General features: G+C 48.8%; 1 long non-coding RNA gene across 1 annotated transcript; it reads right to left on the bottom strand.

The window, feature by feature from the left end:
• Positions 1-1,292: 1,292 nt before the first annotated feature.
• LOC109759408 (uncharacterized) lies at positions 1,293-4,405 on the bottom strand. The gene is made up of 3 exons (XR_002232080.4): positions 3,853-4,405; positions 2,155-2,254; positions 1,293-1,615 (listed from the first exon to the last, which is right to left on the bottom strand). It is a non-coding gene; the product is annotated as an uncharacterized lncRNA (long non-coding RNA).
• Positions 4,406-7,348: the final 2,943 nt, after the last annotated feature.

Raw genomic sequence — 7,348 nt, forward strand, 5'->3', positions numbered from 1 at the left:
TATTCTCATAATTACGCACTTTTCTATTAATTGCTCGACAGTAATTTGTTCACCCACCGTAATACTTATGCTATCTTGAGAGAAGCCACTAGTGAAACCTATGGTCCCGGGGTCTATTTTCCATCATATTAATCTTCCGTCAACTAGCTATTTCTGTCGCCGTTTATTTTGCAATCTTTACTTTTAATCTTTATCATAAAAATACCAAAAATATTATCTTATCATCTCTATTAGATCTCGCTATTGCAAGTGGCCGTGAAGGGATTGACAACCCCTTTATCGCATTGGTTACAAGGTTCTTATTTGTTTGTGTAGGTACGAGGGACTTGCGTGTGGCCTCCTACTGGATTGATATCTTGGTTCTCAAAAACTGAGGGAAATACTTACGCTACTTTGCTGCATCACCCTTTCCTCTTCAAGGGAAAACCAACGCATGCTCAAGAGGTAGCAAGAAGGATTTCTTGCGCCGTTGCCGGGGAGGTGTATACCAAGTCAAGTCAAGATTTGATCTCCCAACAACGAGCCTTTCTGGCGCCGTTGCCGGGGAGTCTACGCACAAGTCAAGACATACCAAGTACCCATCACAAACTCTTATCCCTCGCATTACGTTATTTGCCATTTGCCTCTCGTTTTCCTCTCCCCCACTTCACCCTTGCCGTTTTATTCGCCCTCTCTTTTCGTTCGCCTCTTTTTCGCTTGCTTCTTCTTTGCTTGTCTGTTGGATTATTTGCTTGTCATGATGGCTCAAGACAATACTAAATTGTGTGACTTTGCCAATACCAACAACAATGATTTTCTTAGCACTCCGATTGCTCCTCTTACCGATGCTGAATCTTGTGAAATTAATGCTGCTTTGCTGAATCTTGTCATGAAAGATCAATTCGCCGGATTCCTAGTGAAGATGCCGCTACACATCTAAATAGCTTTGTTGATTTCACTACAAGAAATCTGTTAATACATGACGGTTCCAATCCGTCACGGGGCAGTGAAAATCCGTCAAGGATGACCGGGCATGACGGATTTGAAATCCGTCATGTATATCGCGTCATAATTTGACACCTCACCTTCCATGACGGATCTTGACCGTCACAGGTCTAGCCCCTGGCCCGCCCAGCCCAAACTAGGCCCGAGCGTTTGTGACGGAATGGGCCGTCACAGACAAGCGCCACGTAGCATTTTGGATAAACCTATTGGAATGACGTGGCTGCCTACATGGATACTGTTTTTGTCATAGAAACCGTCATGGATTTATGCAAAATTTAAATTTTGTCCGACAAATTAACCCATTTCCCTCCATGAAATTTTGAGCAAGTACATTATTTTAGCATTACACAGATCATAATGCCAACTTTGTCCCAAGACAATGAGTATTTATGAAGCCATCCACGTGTATCTACAACATAACAATCTACAAAATCCTCCGTGAATAGACAATTTACAACATCAATTGACGAAATACAACACATAGCAAGGTTAGAACCAACACAATCCAGTTTACATCAAAAACATATACAAAAGATTCTTATTCAACTTCTTGTCGTTCGCCCCCTCTTGATCGCAACTACACCATGTCATGGCATATGTGATAGGCTGCACCAAGTAGGAATAACATGATCTGCACAAAATTAGAACAAACATTAGACATTTCTAGAGATGACCTATAAGTGACAACATAACAAATTATACATCACAGAACTCAAGTGCTGTAGCATCAAAAGTTGAGGCCATAAATCCGCCGAAAAAATTAGAAACCTAAATTGATATAATTATTCAAGTACTACTGTGCATAACGATTATATATGATAAGGGCTAGGGGTTGCCCACTTACATTTTCTTGCATTTAATACATGTCTTTAAACTGAATTTCTTCTCTGGACGAGTTAAACTGGCAACTAATAAAATATGCAAGCTCCCAAAGACGAATTCTCAACGTGTGCGATACTGATATGGCTGAGAGTACTCCCTGGTTACAATATACTAGCAAGGAGCACAGCAGAGGGCATAATACAACAGTACACCACAATTTTACACATCGGTCAAGGAGAAGAATGCCATGTAAGAAATCATGTCCCATGTTGCATAGAAAGAGCATTAGTGATTCATCCCATATGCCATGGAATGGAAATAATGGAACTGCTGCACCATAGTACTTACATGTGTTTCTTGATTTTTTTTTTCAACATGCAACGCCTCAAGCTCCTTGGTTGATGCCACAAGCTCTGCTACATCGTGTACTTATTGAGAAGACCCAAACCTGGATCAATGGAATGGAAAAAACTTATCAAACAAAAATTACAGAATATTTCCATTCAGCTCCAAGTACAAGCTGCCTTTTTAGTGTGCGGAATAGAAGCAGCAACATTACGTAAACTCTGTCTATAACTTGCAGCTTTAGCTGCTTGAAAATATGCTCGTACGTATCAAAATAAGTGTGAACACCACTCTAGCATCTTTTGGTTCATTGTAATGCAAATGAGTTACTCTTGAACTATTTTCGAATACCTTACAGAAATTTGCAACATCATGAATAACAAGAGCAAATGGCTTTAAGCAGTTAAAATACTGCTGCTAGTAGGTTGTAAGCACAGGAAATAAGTACAGAGCAATCTTACATTCAGCAACCCCACCAATAAAGCTAATATGAAAACAAGCAAAGTACAGAGCAATCTTTGTAATGCAAACCTAAACTGAAGATGCAAGGCCAAGACTACATCTTAACAAATCCAAAACTTAAACTGTACTGCTACTGCTATATTGTCGGCATCGACCAAGCAGAGGTGTACCGACTATATTGTCCAGAGCAAAGAGATTGGTTGAAAATCAGAAGTGCAGTTTCATTTCACTAAGACTAACATGTAAATGTTTTCTAAACTGAACCAAAATCTTAAAAGAATTATGCCTTCCAAAATGTCTTACTTCACTAACTAAATTCTTCCAAAATGTTTAAAGCCAGCAGACATGCCAATATTTGTTTGGATTGTACCAGGTAGTGTATAGTTTGGTTTCAAGAATTTACAGCATGCATAATGAACCGATAAAACACTACTATCATATTAGCAAGACTGAATTGAATATAATCACAACCAGGCTTAGTTGGAGCTTCACGATGTCATGGTTTAATTTGTATCTTAATTAGCCTAGCGGACAGTGCAAGGCGTCAAGAATGGTGGCGGATTCGGCCACTGCCGACGACGTCGTGCGGTCGGCCAGGATAATAAGACGTGCGCACGATTTGGCTGCCAAATTATTGGCAGACGTTTTCCACGCCTTCGTTTCGCCCGCTAATTGGCGAAAATCCTTAGGGGCGCGGCCGACCTGAGCTGGGCGAGCCAAAAATGGCTTCAATCCAAGCAGTATCCAAAAGTCACGGGCACAACCAATAAATTGGTAAGGCCGGCATTGGTATCCATCCAAACAGACCCAAAATATATTGCCACACGGTAAAAACTACCAGTTAACAGAATGAACGTGCCTACATCTCACATCCAAATCCTTTTGCACTTCAATATATTGCAATCAGGGTAGGATAGCCACAATATATTTAGCTCTGCAAAATTATGTGCATAGTAACTTTCACTTCAATATATTAGTACATTTCAATTCAATATATTTTGATGCTATTTCATTGACCCCTTCAACTAATGCAAGAGTCGTTATCATTGTGTTTGGCCCTTTCAATGAAACAATTCCTTCACATAGCTTACAGGGCAGCAAGTACAATTAGGTTCAATAGAATGTACTCAAAAATTAATGAGAAACTTATTCATGCGTATGTATGTATAGAAGCAAGTGACTACAGATACAAGTGCCATCCAGATTTTGGGTACAGGAAGGGAGAGAGAGGGAGCTCACCACGTCCACATCTAGGTTGCAGGTGCCGCGTCGAGGAGGAGGAAAATCGACGCACGCGAGGACGATCTGTACATCACCAGATGAGAGGACAGGCTTCAGGGGCAGGGGTGCCTGAGTTGTACCGAAGCACGTCCTTGGAGGTAGAGGACGAGAAGGACCACCGGCGTTCGCGGCCACCATCGTCGAGCGAGACAAGGCCGTGGCGCCCGCGCTCATCCCGACTCCCGAGTATGCCGCTGCAGGTTGCATCGCCTCAGCACATCCTGCGGGAGGAAGGCATCCGCGCCACCCCGTTCTAGCAGCACCGGCAGTAGGCGACGGGGAGGATCCATCGGAGCTGCCCCGGCGCCGAAACCCTAGCCATGGGGAGGGCCTGCTGGCAAGCGCTGCTGGCCGGGAGCTGTGAATCTAGCTAGAGGGGAGGAAGGAGCGGAGCGAGAGGAAGATGGGGGTGTGCTGCGCACCGGCCATACCCGCGGGAAGTCGACGGAATCGGGCGGCGGCGCGAGGAGTCGCGTGTGGGAGAGAGGGGGCTCGCGAGAGGAAAGGCTGCGGAGGAGGGGGGAGGGAGGGGGCTGGGGAGCAAGTTTTAGGGTTTGCATTATATACGGGGAATGCTTAGGCGGGCTTGAGCGGGCTTTAGCGGGCTCAGCAGGCTGTACTGGGTCGTCCATGACAGATTTCGAAATTGTCATGCGAAATCCGTCATGGATTAACAAGTTTCTTATAGTGTTTGTGTGATATCAAAAAAAGAAAGATGTGAACAATGATATTGTTAAATTAAAGCTATTTCTTTTTCGCTTAGAGATCGTGCTAAAACTTGGTTTTCGTCTTTGCCTAAAAATAGTATTGATTCTTGGAATAAGTGCAAAGATGCTTTTATCTTTAAATATTTTCCTCCCGCTAAGATTATCTCTGTTAGAAATGATATTATGAATTTTAATCAACTTGATCATGAACATGTTGCACAAGCTTGGGAGAGGATGAAATTAATGATACGTAATTGCCCTACACATGGTTTGAATTTATGGATGATTATACAAAAATTTATGCCGGATTGAATTTTGCTTCTAGAAATCTTTTAGATTCGGCCACGGGAGGCACTTTTATGGAAATCACTTTAGGAGAAGCTACTAAACTCCTAGAAAATATTATGGTTAATTATTCTCAATAGCACACTGAAAGATCTACTAGTAAAGGTGCATGCAATTGAAGAGATTAATGTTTTGAGTGGAAAGATGGATGAACTTATGAAATTGTTTGCTAATAAGAGTGTTTCTTCTGATCCCAATGATATGCCTTTTGTCTACCTTGATTGGGAATAATAATGTGTTGGTGTGCAAAAGTAGGGGCTCCCCCTTTTGACCCCTTTACTTGTGCACGGACAGTCAGAGCCACGCGCCGCGGCCACACTTAGTAAGGCAGAGGAGGGAAGCCGGAGGGAAGCCGAAGCACAAGCCAAACCAAGGCAACGCCAAGACAAGAGACGCAAAGAGCAGAGGGGCGAGGTGGACTACCCCAGCAAGACCCTTGCCGAGGCGACCTCCACGGCCCCGGCAAGAGCCTTGACGGGGCAACTTGCCCAACGACAACAGAGTGAGCAACCCTTGAGCCCACGGGTTCCGACCCAACCAACTACATTGGGACCAGGGCTCGGAAGGCACCTCCGTGGTGGCATGCAGATCTTTGTCAAGATCATGAATGCACAAGATCAGATGAGGACCAGAAGACGGCGACCCTCGGCGGGATCCTAGCCGGGGAAAGCCACAAGGCCCCCGGCAAGCGCCTTGACGGGGACGACTTCAACGCCACGGCAAGACCCTTGCCAGGCCCGCGGCAGGACCCTTGCCGAAGGCGTCGGCGGGGCCACTGCCAGGCCCGCGCCAGTCAAGACTCCACCACCGTCCCCAAGCAGCTACTAGCTCAAACAGCTGGGCAGGTACCTGCGTAGCGACGGGCGAACTCTACGCTAACTCAGCAAGCACCTGCGTGGTGGCATGCAGATCTTTGCGAAGGCCCTGCCACCGCGCCACCTCAGCTGCCTGCCTGCCTACATGGCACCGCACGCATCGCTGGCCCAGGCGCGTGTCGAACCGAGGCGTAGCGGCGACGGACGGGACGGGCAATAAAGCTAATGGACACCTAAGTGGCGCATTTAATGCGCCTTGTCCCGTAATGCTGAGCGATAAGCTCACGTACTGTACCCCTTGCCACCTCCTGTGTGCTACTGTGGCAACCCCTTTTCCCTATAAAAGGAGGTCCGAGGCGACCAGGAGAGGGATTCGGCTTTTTGGGGCGAGTTGCACCCCATAGCTAGCTCAAGAACACAAGAGCACTCAAATACATCCACCAAAGCAGGACTAGGGTTTTACGCATCCTCGTGGCAACCCGTGTGCTAGCTGCTAAACCTGCTCTTCTCATGACCCCGCGCCCGCCGACCGTAGAAGGGATTCCAGTGATCCCATAGGTGTCGTTCCCACCGACATCTCTGGCGCGCCAGGTAGGGGGCGTAGTTGTGAGGATCTGGTTTAGCAGTCAGCTTGGCAGTTCTTCATCGCCATGGCTCCCAAGAAGAAGGCGGCCACTGCGGTCGGTATGTCGGGAGCCGGACGGCCCGTATCGGTGCGGGCGAGCAGCGGGCCGGTCGCGGACAGGACCTGAGGCGCGGCCCGCGAGCACCAACATCGCCCTGGCAGTCAGAGCCTGGCGAGCGGCGCCGTTCGTGCGCGAGACGACGGGCCGCACGCCACAAAATCCAGAGACGGAGTTGGGACCCCCGCAGGCGGCGCGGGGCCCTCCGGGGGCGTCGCCGTGCCACCCACGAGCGGCGCGACGACCTCCAAGACGCCCACCCCGGCGCCCGCAGCGCGCTCTTCCCAGGATGTGCGCGACGAGCAGCGTCACCACACCGGTGACCCTGGACACCGCCATGGGAAGAGCCCTGTACACCGTCCGCGGGACGAAGGAGGCCAGCATGCCCGCCGAAGTGCTGGCGAAAATGGCACGCAGCCGCTGGGCCGTGATAGAGCTCCTTCTAACGTGGTTAGAAGTCGAAGCACACCACGGTCCACGCAGCTTTCGCCTCCACCCACGCCAGCAGAAGCTTTGGCGCGTGCAGTTACTCCTCGACTTCCCTCCCGCCGCGGAGAAGCTCGACGAGTGGAGAGCCACCATTCGGAGCCTCGTCGCCGTCGCAAACAAAGACGAGCCACGGCCGACGTGGCCCTCAGGCCGCGCTCCATCGAACCACCGCACGCCGGCGGTGGAGGGGCCGGGGGCGCCGCGGCCACGGTGCACTCCCCTCCTCCACGCCAGCCACCGCGGGTGTCGGTCCGTTGTTATGACGCTTGTGATAACATCTCCATAGCGTCGTCCGACCCACGGACCCACCGCGACCAACGCCAAGTTCTTCGGGAGCGAGCTCATGAAGACGCTCGAACCACCATCGAGCGCCGGCGCGATACACGCCACCAGTCGGATAGGCGGGCGGGGCCCG

This window comes from Aegilops tauschii, chromosome 5 (assembly GCF_002575655.3).
Source record: "Aegilops tauschii subsp. strangulata cultivar AL8/78 chromosome 5, Aet v6.0, whole genome shotgun sequence".
NCBI classification, from domain to species: Eukaryota; Viridiplantae; Streptophyta; class Magnoliopsida; order Poales; family Poaceae; genus Aegilops; species Aegilops tauschii.